We start from the raw sequence: 14,063 nt of genomic DNA, 5'->3' as shown, positions 1-14,063 counted from the left end.
GAGACGCGCGGCCGCTGGAGCGCGTGTACGAGCTTCTCTCTGGTGTTGGTTGAATTAATGAAGCCAGAAGTGCTCGTCCCCGCGCGCTCACAAACATACCTCCACACATAATAATATTTAGGCCTACTAAATCAGAATGGGAATGGGATTGATCCCCTCAGGGAAATTATTTAGTTGCACTTGCCCACAGTCAAATTCAAGGTGAAATAAGAGTAAGAAAAGAGTCAGTAAGTGTAATGCGAGGCTTGGACCCAAAAATGCAGAGTAGAGGAATTTTATTAAACAAAAGATTTACAACATAAGGTGTCCTGAGGAAGGCAGGCAGGCACAAAAGAAGAACAAAAGTCAACCCAGGGAGGGCGGAGGGGACCCGGAGGAGGGAGGGCGAAGGGAGGCAAAAACAGGTGCACTGGAACAGGCGACAGCGTGGCTCGGGAACCGAGGCCTGAGGACAGCGTGGCTCGGGAACCGAGGCCTGAGGGCAGCAGCAAAGGCGGAACCCCTCTGGCGGCGAAGGCAGAACCTCTCTGCCGGCCAACGACGAAGGCGGAACCTCTGGAGACCGAAGAGGCCGGTGAAGGTGGAACCCCTATGGCGGCCAAGCAGGACCGATCCCTGTCTCCAGCAGCCCGGCCGACTCCTGCTTCTGTTGCCTTGCTGCCGGACCCTGGCCCAGCTGACCCGTCTCCTGACTCCAGTCAGGCTGACCCACCTCTGGCCCCCGTCCCCAGTGTCCAGTCGGCAGACTCCTGCTCTTGTTGCCTGTCCCTGTTCCAGTTAGAAGAAGAATTCCGGCGAGCCACGCGTAAGGCTGCCTCCTTAAGCTCTCTACTAAAAACTAAATCATAACATTAATCCTCAAAAACTTCTGCTGGGTCCATTTCGGGTCGCTTCATTCTGTCAGGAATGTAAGGTTTGGCCCAAAAATTCAGAGTAGAGAAATGTTATTAAACAAAAGACAACATAAGGTGTCCTGAGGAAGGCAGGCAGGCACAAACAAAGATAAAACAAAATCCCAAATCCAAAAACCACAGACTGTATATTAATGGACAACGCTTGTGTGACATCACCCATTGGTTTGTGGAGATCTGCTATCCGTCGTCGAGTTTGCCATTACGGGCGCAGCCATCCTGGTGGCAGATGTGACAATTTTAGACGAGAGGGAGGAATGAGGGAGGGGCTGCTTACACTTTACGTTATGTTACATTCTTTCACTGGCAATCACATCATAGCCACGCCCTAAAACAACCCCTGCTTTATCGCCGATTTTAAAATCAACAAGACCATAATTCAAAAAATGAACATCATTCTGTGTTGCAGAAGACTTAAAACTAGCGATTGAGACCATAAACTCATTATGAAAATGTTTATTGAGGTAATAAATCAAGTGAGAAGTGGGTCACTTTCTCATAGACTTCTACAGAAACCGACCTCCTCCGTGTCGCCCCCTGCTGGAATTCAGATAGAAAGCAGGTTTAAGGCACTTCCGCATTTGCAGCACTTCGCCGAACCGGATGCGTTGTCCATTAATATTATAGAGTCTATGAGAAAAACCCAAAAGACACGATAGGGAAAATACTACCAGGAAGAAACAACGCAGGGGATGACAGGGAGAGAAGACAATGTTCCGACAAGAGACAAAGACAGCACAGAAACTAAATACACAAGGTAACGAGGGTGAAACAAGGGACAGGTGACATGAGGGTTCAGGAACAGGTGAAATCAGATAGTGTTGATGAATTTACACAATAAACAGGAAAAACTATAACAGACAACCACAACCATAATAACATAACTACAGTAAGAAATAAATAAAAACGTTAAGTAGAAGCAAGTGAAATTAGGTTACAAGTAAGATTAGGTTAAACAAGATTGTTTCAAATGAATTGTACAAATTCTATTGTAGTGCAGTGTCAACATAAAGTACAGTGTCAACATAATAAATAATAAATACATTATATCAGTTGTGGAGTTTTCAATCATTTGGTCTTCACCAGCAGATGAAGTTTGTCCAGGGACTTCTTGTTAATAAGACATGATAGAACTGTATCTACCCTGAGGGAAATTGTTGTGCAGCAGTTGCTGTACAAATTAGGAAAGAGTGTAAATAAACAAATTATATACAATGAAGATTATCAGTATAGACATAAACCGAATGTAGACAGTGTCAGAAAGTAAACAGTTGATTTCAAAGATTCAAAGTTCATTCTTGATATTTGATACAGCAAAAACAATCTCTCAATCAAATGTCAATTTAGTATATTTAGTCATTAAACATCAATAAATGTATATCCATCCAACTTCAATCACTTATGCGGGGTCGGGTCACGAGGCAGCAGCTCCAGCAGGGGACCCAAAACTTTTCTTTCCCGAGCCACATTAACCAGCTCTGACTGGGGGATCCCGATGCCTTCCCAGGCCAGTGTAGAAATATATTCTCTCCACCTAGTCCTGGGTCTTCCACAAGGCCTCCTACCAGCTGGACGAGCCTGGAACACCTCCCTAGGGAGGCACCCAGGGGGCACCCTACCAGATGCTCAAAAAACCTCAGCTGGCTCCTTTCAATGCAAAGAAGCAGCGAATGACTGAGCTTCTCACCCTATCTCTAAGGGAGATGCCAGCCACCCTCCTGAAGAAACCCATTTTGGCTGTTTGTACCCACAATCTAATTTTTTTGGTCATGAAAGTCATGATAAATATATTTCATAACTAAATTAAATCAAGTCAAATGAATATTATTTGTGTTAGAAATCGCTTGAAACTTCATGTGAAATGTGTTTTACGTCTTACATATAAAATTGTTGTTTTCACATGTAAAACAGCCTATGCAAAAATCAGAAATGTCTTTACTGTCAGTAAAATGTATAAATGTAACATAATGTCATACTGTTACGTTCATTGTTATTCAAGACATGTAACCTAGAGTGCGTGCATGCATGCGTGCGTGCTTGTGTGAGTGTGTGTGCGTAACAGAATTTCTACATTACTTGGTCTTCTGTCAGAAGAATTCATCAGGAATGAGGAACATTTTGCTAAAGTCTTTAAATCATCATATAACGAACAGACAGTATTTTCTTTTTATGGGAACAGTAAACACCAGAATCCACACTTTTTTTTTCATCAGACAAATGTTTATAATTCAGGTTTGAATGTGTGCTGAGCATCGTGAATATATCACACTGTAATCAATAATCAATGTCCCACTAAGAGCAGCAGAAGAAGAAATCCACCATTCAGACTATCTTCTTCTTCTTCTTCTTCTTCTTCTTCTTCTTCTTCTTCTTCTTCTTCTTCTGTGGTTGTTTCTGTTTTTAATCACATTCATCACCCCGTCCACTGCCAGCGTGCAGTTGCCATGGGAACGGGGATGCAGCCCCACATCCCCATTGTGGTTGCCACGGAAACAAGGATTTTCAGCCCTCATTCCTGCCCCCAATCCCCTCTGCTCACCAGATATACTGTACCTTATAATTAACACATACACAATAATGTTTCTATTCCAGACATAGAAATAGAATGAAAGTAGAAAAGACGTTCCCACTGAAATGTACATAGCAGGATGGTCACAGCGGTGGCCATTTTAATGAGTCCCGTTTCAAAGACCTGTGACTGTTGCAGGGGGCTAACTCATTCAATTACTGTGGCCAATGCACAATGCTGAGTGCCATTTTCCTTTCAACTAGTCAAATGGCCACGACAACCAGTTTAATGTCCGTTCTACTCTCATTCTATTACCATGGTTCCAATAACGTTTGCTTCTTAATCAGGTTTTCAAAAGATCATCCAGTAAGAGAGCTTTAGACTCTGTTGCCATGGAGCTAGTCTATATCCTTGACGAAACCTGTGTAGCAACATGATAATCTAAAGGAGTTAGAGTCTAGAGTTCATTTAGGTAGTTTTAAAGGGATAGTTTAGATATTTTGAAGTGGGGTTTTATGAGGTACTAGTCTATATCGGCGATGTTTCATTTCCAGGATTGCTCCGGTGCCGCTGGAAATTCCGCCGGATGTCACTCTTTTCATCCGGATGGCCGTTACCTTACGCTTTTTTGTGTTGGAATTTTAAACTCCGGTCAATTTGTGAGGACTATGGTTAACTGCTCGTCAGATCTCTGCAGGGTAAATCCAGACAGCTAGCTAGACTATCTGTCCAATCCGAGTTTTCTCTTGCAGACTAAAACAACTTTTGAACGTACACATGTTCCACCAAAACAAGTTCCTTCCCAAGGTTATTTTGCAGCGGCCCCGTTTCTCCGTCCGGCGTCCTTAGCGCCGCCCATTACGATTGTGATTGGTTTAAAGAAATGCCAATAAACCAGAGCACGTTTCTCTCCCATCCGGGAATGCTATGTGGAATAGCCAGACCGTCCTCCGCAGCGCTGTGAAGAAAGGTCTGGCAATGCAAGACATACCGTGCAGCTGATGTACTCTTTGGATCATTTCAGAAATTTTAATCAGTTTAAATTTATACTGATGTCACAGCTCTGGATGGAGTCATCTTTATGTATTATTTTTAAAGACAGATAAAACTGAGAAGAAAAAAAAGGTGAAACATTTCTACCTGCTGACCAGAACTGAACCTTTCAGTCTGGTTCAGTGATCCAGGAGAGTCAGGGTCTCACTTCAAGAGCTTCTGTCTGTTAGGCCTTGTTCAGACTGCCAGCCCAAATCCCTCTTTTGGTATATCCAGATTGTATCCAGATTGATTTTAGAAAGTCTGGACAGCAAAAAAAAAAAAAAAAAAAAAAAAGTGAGCCCTCAAGTCGTTTTTTCAAGCAGCAATTACAACCCATATTTCAGACCTGCCAACCTTGAAAAACATTTCTGAGTAGCAACGTACTGATTTATTGTCGAAGCTCTTGTTCATGAACACGGCGGCACACACAGGGAAAAAATGCCATTAAATGTCAACTCTGTATACATTTTAAACCCTAGAAAATAATTATGTTCAAGTAGGCTACTTGAATTAAATAAAACATGAATTATATTAAATACAATTAATTGGATCATAATATAACTAGGGGTGAGAGATATTGACAAAAATGAATATCTCGATATATTTTTTCAATATCTCGATATCGATATTCAGACAATATTTTTGAAATCCTTCTAGAAGTTAAAAGAAGCCCTGTTCAGAGGCTATTTTGGTGGTTCTCTTGGGAAAATGTACAAGCAAGATGAAATCATAACAATAAACAAAGGGCTCTGTTCTGTAACATATTGCACACAACCATGTCCTTATTGGAAGCAGTCCTGGAGCTGGGACAGGGCCGGGTCAGACTAGGTTCTGATAGTCCTTCTACTTGGCTGTATAGTCCTTCTGACCGGGACTTATGCTGGGATCAGGAGTTGGATGTGATCTGACTGGCCCAGGTGAGGGAGAGGTGCAGTTCTCTGTGCTTTTTTGATGTTAGAGTATACATGGTCTAGTGTGTTCTTCCCTCTAGTAACACAATCTACATGTTGGGAGAAACCTGGAGGGGAACAGACTTTAAGAACGCCTTGTTAAAGTCCCCTGTATCCCGTATCCAGGTGATCGCGCTGCAGTTTGTTCACTATGGTTAGCAGTAAACCAAACTTGTGCTAACGTTAGCATCGGGGGCGGCAGTGTGCTGTTTTCATAGTAAATAAAATGGTCAGTATATTACCAATAGGGCTTCAGGTCAGGTGAGCCGTGCTGGCCAACGATCCTGCAGTTGGTACTCTATTCATTGTGCACAAAAATGCAGTCCTCCGCCTCTGGTCGTGCCGGAGTTATGTTCTCATCCTGCCGGTAGATAGCTCGGCGCTTGCATATCGTCCAGACAACAATTTGGATATTATCGTCTAAACGATATATCACCCACCTCTAAATATAACCCAATAAAATATATTACACTGCATAATGAGCACTTTTACTTTTGGTACTTTAAGTATATTTTGATAATACTTTTGTACTATTACATATGGAAGATGTTGAATGCAGGACTTATAACTGACAAGTTTTTTGTAACTATACAATTCTACTTTTACTGCAATACATAATCTGAGTAAGTCTTCCACCTCTGGAAATCACCACCAACAGTCGTGCATGAATACCTGCAGCAGTGTTTAACACTGAAAACACACAGCTCAGTTCAGTGTTTCCTTGCAGCTTTGCTACAGTAGCAGATAACCGCTGACGTTACCTGCCGGTCACATCGTCTCTAAACAGTCCGCTCACAGTGAAGTCCTGCACGGATCAACAGGTGTTATAGTCCGGCGGCTGCTCGCTCCGTTTGTTATAAGACTCACACCGAGCAGATTAATGCGCTCACAGAGCCAATCTTTGCAGATGTTACCGCTCGGTGTTTGGCTAGCTAATAAGCCGTTAGCCTGTTAGCTTGAGCTTTGTCTGAAGGCGCCGAGCGGCCAGCCAAAGTCCGACAGACACCGACACATTCCGCACATCCTCCGCTCAGTTTAACCGCTAACCCCCTCGGTACCGGTCAGAAAGGCGTGTTTACTTTGTGTCTCGGTCCTCCGGTGCGTCCAGTGACGGGCTCCGGTCAGTTTTTAATTAGCCTACATTAGTACATTAGTAACAGTTCATTTTGTTACGGTATGAACTTAATCATAGGAAAGGCAAAACATATATAAGACATTTGTAACGAAATGCCAGACTTTGTATACCAAATGCAAGGCTTTATTAATAATAATATAAATACTATTTCTCCAAAGTTGACAGGTAGGCTACGTAAATTAATTAATTTCACAATTTCACCTTTCTACATCAAATCAGTTTACCTTTACAAGCACATCCGCCTTTGGGGAAACCCATAGATATATGGGGGAAACCAAACAAACTAAACAGGAATGAGGGAGGAATAACACCTGCATCTGATGCTTTCGTTTTACTATCAGTAACCGATATCCCCGCTTGACATTAGAGGAAGGAACCCAACGCTGTGATTGGTCAAACTCTTCTTCTTTTTTTTTTTTTCCAGCATGCTCGTGGCTGCTACGCTGTTTTAGCCATAGGTTTTAGCCGCCTGAAACCATCAAGAGTTAGACTGAGATGGCTACTGCGCATCAACGAGTGAACTCAAAGTCACCTGATTTTCGCGGAGTTTAAACATAGACAGTATATAATGGACCAATAGACCCCGTTGCTCTGGACGGAGACCAGTGAAGGCTATTAGAAGCACTTTTCCGGTGATGGCCAGCTTTACTGCGCAGCCTCCAACTGAGAGAATGTGACGTGAGCAATGTGTCTGAAAGTTGTAAGTCTTCTGGTAGCTGTGCCAAGAGAAATCTCAATCATTCCCAATCTTACAGATACGGAGACTGTAGGTGTATGTAAGGAGATAACATGGGCACAGGCTAATTATTGATCACTAACATGCTAGTTAACATTAGTAATTAAACCTAAACATCTCATGTAAGTCGAAACTGCCTGCGAGCTTCTCCTGTACTATACGGTAATTCCTCTACTATGCGACAGTAAGTCACTTGGTTATGACACAATCGTTAGCCTATTTTTACAAAAACGTCTGCTATGGAGCCATAACGTGAGGTACAAGGTAATGGAGCCTTTTATACATTGTCGTGTTTCTTTGGAACTAAACAACGGACAAATAGAGTCTTTAAACGCTTCAGATGTAAAGTTATTCGCAGTCAAGTGACGTAAAAAAAAAATGGCGGTCAGCGGAATGCTAACAGGAGGTGATGGCCAGTTAGCAACAAAATGGCGCCATAGATGCTATAGAAGCTTACCCCCTTGAGTTTAAAGTGACAAATCGTATCACCGTATTTTGATGTCAAAATGCGTATCTACTACGCAAAATGCGTACAGGTTGGCAGGTCTGCATATTTACATGTTGTAGTGGTGGTGCCCTCTACTGGCCGTAGTAAGTGTGATGGCAAAGCAGGAAGTAAGGTGATGAAGAATAATGGTGTGAACACACCATTATCCTAAGTGTGAAGCGAATAGTGTTCCGAGATGGAGCTGCTCCATCTGCACAACAACATCCTTTCAGAACTAACTAACCAGATAGTCCAACTTCCCTACTTACTTTTCCAAAGAAAGCTCCCGAGATAACTTCTGTTATGATTTGACACTATGAATGAAATTAAATTGGAAGTGTCTTTAGCTTCACTCCCAACAACTGATAATGGACGATGGATGGATCCACCTGAAGGCACTGGATCTGCCTTACAGTAGGCTATAGGTAGCCTGTTTCCTTTTCATTTCATGTATTTATAATTTATATATATAATAAGATAGCTGTAAGCCAGTGTTAGCCAGCCAGCTAATTTTCAACTGTAGTCATTTGGCAAAATGTTTTGAGACCAGAGCAGGAAACCGCAAAACGTTCATTCAGGTTAAAATTTACTGCCAAATTATTGACAATTTTGCGACGATGTAACTCCTAATAAGATGGGCTGTTTCTAACATCAAATGGGCTGCGGCCGGGAGTTCAATTTTTTTCCACATTGCTGGTGGTGGCCTTGTGTCCCATTAGGTGGTCTGGCCCATCTGGCATTTGCCAGAATTGCCAGATTGCCAGTTCGAGCCTGGCTTCTGTCCATTAGTTTCTGTCCGTTAGCTTCTTTCTGTTGGGCTTTGTCCGTTAGCTTCTGTTCTCTTAGCTTAGCCTCTTGATGACATCACTGTCTCATGCTCTGATCTCAGCTGCGAATATGAATTAGGGCACGTATGACACGATTTATCTCTGGTGTTCAGTATCATGAGAAGAGGGTTTCCTTCAGCTTCCAGGCCAGTGAGTCCACACACACACACACACACACACACACACACACACACACACACACTCACTCACTCACTCACTCACTCACACACACACACACACACACACACACACACACACACACACACATTCACTCACGCACTCACTCAATGATGCTCTTTTTGTTCCAGCAGAGTGTGTTTGGCGAACAGAGAGATGCACGCTGGGACTCCTTTGTAGCCTGCTGAGTCCCTGGGGGGCTGTGTGTGTGTGTGTGTGTGTGTGTGTGTGTGTGTGTGTGTGTGTGTGGCTGGTTACACAGTCAGAAGTGTCGGACAGCATCACAGTCATACAGACGCCTGCAGCGCAGCAACCACAGACCACACTGTACCAGTTTACTGCAGATTCACCAGGAACTGAGAGGGGTGGAAGTAACAACATTTGTATATACATTATCAATTCATTTGATACATTTGAAATACATTTTATTTTAAACAGTGTTGTTCTGATAATCAACTGGGATGTGTTACTGTCTGCCATTCATCACTCGCCACACCCAACTGACAGTTTACAGCAGAGATCTCAGGGGTCCTCAGAGTTACTGCAGGGTGGGGCCACCAAACTATTGTTTGGAAAAAAAAATTTTATGTCTGAAAATATACATTAATATGAATCCAATTTATTATTACCAAAGATAATCGGCCGATTAATGAAAAACAACAACAAAACATTGAATTTACATATTGTAACATGGCTGGTATAGTGGAGAGAGCTAGTAGTTAGCCAGTTAGCTCAGAGTCGACAGACAACTGATCGGAAATTCTACACTGATAGTGCAAACCGCGCACTTCCGTGTATTCTAAAACATTGTCCAGACAATGCCAGGTCTCCACGGCGCTATATTTACTTATCATACATGAGCAGTAAAACATAGCATAACCTGCACCAACTCCTTAGTGAAGTCTCTCTTGATGTGTGTCAGTCTGAGGAGAGAAATCTGCAGCCGCACGTCTTCACTCTTGTACATCATCATAGTAACAAAGGAAGGCACCACCTTATGGTGCTGCTAAGCATTGCAGTTATAATTCAGTTATATACATAACATATGTCTTCAGAACGAGGGCTAATAGGTGTGTTACGCCGCCTTCACGTTGGCACAGTAGATACGGCTACAAAACGACCGGAAGTCATTCATTTCCTATGGAGATTCGCAGACCACATGTGAATGAGTCCGAACCGATGCGAACGAGTGCAGTGCGGAAAATATCGGGTCTGTTGGTCATCCGGATGCGTTAAAAAAGTTGAACTCGTACGACAGGCGAAAGGACGGTTCCGACAATCCAAGCGGAAGTTAGCGTTGCTATGGTACTGATAAACAAATCAGAATTCTTAACTTTTAATAAAATAAATAATGATTTCATAATGATATGTTGTCATGTAATTTTTTAATTTTCATGATTTTTTTCATGACGATTCATTTTGGAGTATGAGAAAAGTTCTTCCGTGCAGGAACAATGCATAGGATACCTGCTATGGCTAAGTTGGTTAGCAACAGGCATTGAACTATTGACATTATACTGCTATATCACATTTAACCGACCTGACATATCAACATCCGGGGCAAATTTTCTCCACGCAGCAGCCTTTCTGTTTACAGTATATCTCTATAGCCCTCAGATGAGAGGTCATAGAGAATAGGACATTCGGACACTAACATAATGAGTCGTTCTAGTCTCTCCGCAATTTTTTTTCCACTTGCTTCCGACGCTTTCAACGGTGTAGTACAACGTCCACTGGGGGCACATTGCGTATTAAGGAGCTGATTTCAAGTGCCAGCGTGAAGGTGGCGTTAGGCTAACGTAACGCTACCTCAGATAACGTTGAAATGTTAGCATAAACTCTGATAGCATTGAGGACCACCTCCCACACAGCTGATGCTCCAGTCCTTATTCAATCTTCACCTAACATCACAAAAGGGTTACTGATCAGGTTACTGATGTACGTAAGCTAGCTAGCCAGACGTGCAGCAACATTAGCAGCTTACAATAATGGACAGGTTCATATTTGTTTATGTCTTATATTGGCACTTTCTTTAGCCTAATAATTCCTCCTGCCCGGTGGTGCAGCGTTAAACACACCCTGTTATTTGTGCAAGCGCACTGCCTTTTCAATACAATGAGTTTCACTGCTGATTGATTGGGTAACACCTCTGACACAACCACCAAAGGAGAAAAACGTTACCTCAAAACCCATTGCACGTTGTTGCACACCGTTTAAAGAAAACATCTCCCGAAAACCGTAAAAAAACACTGCATTTTGAGATTGAACGTGTCCCTGACATTAGGTGCGATGTCCCTTCCACTAGACATACAGTACAGGCCAAAAGTTTGGACACACCTTCTCATTCAATGCGTTTCCTTTTTATTTTCATGACTATTTACATCGTAGATTCTCACTGAAGGCATCACAACTATGAATGAACACATATGGAATTATGTACTTAACAAAAAATTGTGAAATAACTGAAAACATGTCTTATATTTTAGATTCTTCAAAGTAGCCACCCTTTGCTTTTTTGTTAATAAGGGACAAAATTCCACTAATTAACCCTGACAAAGCACACCTGTGAAGTGAAAACCATTTCAGGTGACTACCTCATGAAGCTCATTGAGAGAACACCAAGGGTTTGCAGAGTTATCAAAAAAAGCAAAGGGTGGCTACTTTAAAAAAAACTAAAATATAAGACATGTTTTCAGTTATTTCACACTTTTTTGTTAAGTACATAATTCCATATGTGTTCATTCATAGTTTTGATGCCTTCAGTGAGAATCTACAATGTAAATAGTCATGAAAATAAAAAGGAAACGCATTGAATGAGAAGGTGTGTCCAAACTTTTGGCCTGTACTGTATAAACACGATAAAAGTCCCGTACACACCGGAGGGGAAACAATTCATCGCTGATTGGCTTTGTGCCTCCTTGTCAGTTCCTTATGCTAGCAAACAAAAGAAAAATGCCTAAAAGCTGCTGTGTGGTGGGATGCACTAACAGGGTAAATAACCCATAATTAAAGTGGATGCAGGCAGTAAGACGTGAGGTATCAGCAGAACGAATAGATAACAGTAAGATCCTGATGGTTTATGTTATCAAAAAATATTGACCTGTTTACACACTGCAGTCTGCATTATATGAATGTACGATAGTTTTCCTTGAAATACGATAAGTGTATGAGTATTTGTACGAGGTGGTGATGATAATTTGGTTTTCGGCATCTAAAAAACATTGAGCAGGATGGTTTCATATTTACTGAGCTATATCTCTCTAGAGCTAATGTATGCAAGGAAGTCATTAAGTTACCAACACTGCAGCTTCTCTGAACTGAATAGACGAATATTCCATGTGCATAGCTGTGTGTCTGAAGCTTTTGTGACTCTGTGCTGAATTATTGATCACTTTGGATTAAAAGTTAAATGAAACAACAGATAAATAATACATCATAAATCAGGATTTATTTCAGATTTACAGGCTCCACATAGCTGATAACTCACAAGACATCTGTACACAACCTCAGAGAGGAAAGCATATTAAGGATTTGTTTCTTAATTTTGAACTGAAAAATAAAAAAATTTATTCAGTCTGATGATAATTAAAATCAGGTTTGTGATGATAATATTCAGATGATATATATGGTCTCTCCTGATTGGCTGATTATCAACAATAATACTGTAATAAACAGATGTTGTTAGCTCTGCTGCCCTCTGTTGGAAGAAGCTGCTTATTGCAGCTCTGAGGTCAAATCCATGAAATAATATCAAGAAATAATGTTCACAAATCATATTTTCTTCCAAAATCACTTCTCTTACTAAAAATTAAAGAGAAAAATCCATAAATCTCATGAAAAATTTTGACACCTTTTGTTAAACGTATGAATTAATCTACCAATGCTGAGTAGAGACCATTTTCAACACTGGCCAAGATGGTGCGTTTAAAGATGCTCCGACATCTGTCATAAAATATTTCAATAAGGGCTCTGGTGTCAAAAAGTCAAACAAGTAAACCATAAAAGTCCAAGCTGATCTACTGCTGCATTTATACCTCAGAAGTCTGAGCATCTTTGAACGCACCAGCAGGGAGAGTTTTCTCATCAGCCTCTGCTTTCAGGTGCATCACCACATGACGATAAGAGAACAAAAAAAGTTTTGCATGTGGTAGCAAAAGCTCACAGGAATAAGTGGGAGGCAAATTTAAAAAGTGACACACACACACCTGCAGCACCAGAAGTGTTAGACAAACGTGCAGCAGCCAAGATGAGTCGTAAAGGGAGAGAACGTGACAAACTGCTGATTTGGAAAGTTGACACACGCACGTGCTTTGAAACTCTGTTCCCTCAACACACACACAGAAGCACCGGAAGTTTTTTTTGCACGTTTTAGGCCACAGAGAACAGGACACACCAACATGATGTGTAGGTCTCTCGAATCTGTCAGGTCTATTAAATTATAAAAATGTAGGCAACATACTGTAAAGCTGATAACAACTAATGAATTCAAGGTATTTTTACTGTGATGACTGAGTTGATGGAACGTTTGTATTATTTATACAGTAAATAAACAAAAATCTACCGGCTTCTTTGTTGTATCGTGACAGCTACAGAAATCTGCCCCAAAGCTCCCAGTTGGTCTCTTTGGTATTCTTCAGCAAGTCTGTACGAGACTTGGTATCAAGAAGAAGACCCAGTACAAATCAAACTAAAGTATAAATAGAAAAGAATTGTTTGTCCATTTTTGTCCAGCGCTACAGCTCAGTGCAGAGGCACAAGGTGGCGTAGGTCTCTGTTTTCAAAGGAACTGGTGTCAGTTCCTCCAGCGTCGTACATTACCTGCCTCACATCAGGAGTCAACTGAATCTCTTTGGTGTCGACTGTTGGTCGGACAAAACAAGACAATAGCCTTTGGACTCTGAAACTGTGATGGTCATTTTTTTTAAACTATTTCATAGATTAAATTATTAAGGACAATTCCGGCTCAAAACGAACTTGATCGTTCTCTGGGACATGTTTTCATGCTAATCGGATGTGTTTGTAGCTTGAAATAAGCTAGCACGGACCGCTGATTAGCTTACAACGCTAGTATTATAAAAACAGTTGCGTTCTTGTATACAGGCGGATGCCGTCTTGGGAGCTACTGTCTTTCTAAACTATCTTTTTAATAAACTGTCTGTACACTTACAATGTTCTCAATGCTTCGGTTAACATGTAGGGACCCTCATTATGCTACCGTTGAAGTGTGGTGATAGTTTGAGTCTTTTTAGTGGTATAAATAGCGATTGGTTTTTACTTTCCCTGTGCCCCGAATACT

This window comes from Perca flavescens, chromosome 5 (genome assembly GCF_004354835.1).
Source record: "Perca flavescens isolate YP-PL-M2 chromosome 5, PFLA_1.0, whole genome shotgun sequence".
NCBI classification, from domain to species: domain Eukaryota; kingdom Metazoa; phylum Chordata; class Actinopteri; order Perciformes; family Percidae; genus Perca; species Perca flavescens.
Note: the sequence above shows the minus strand (reverse complement) of the source record.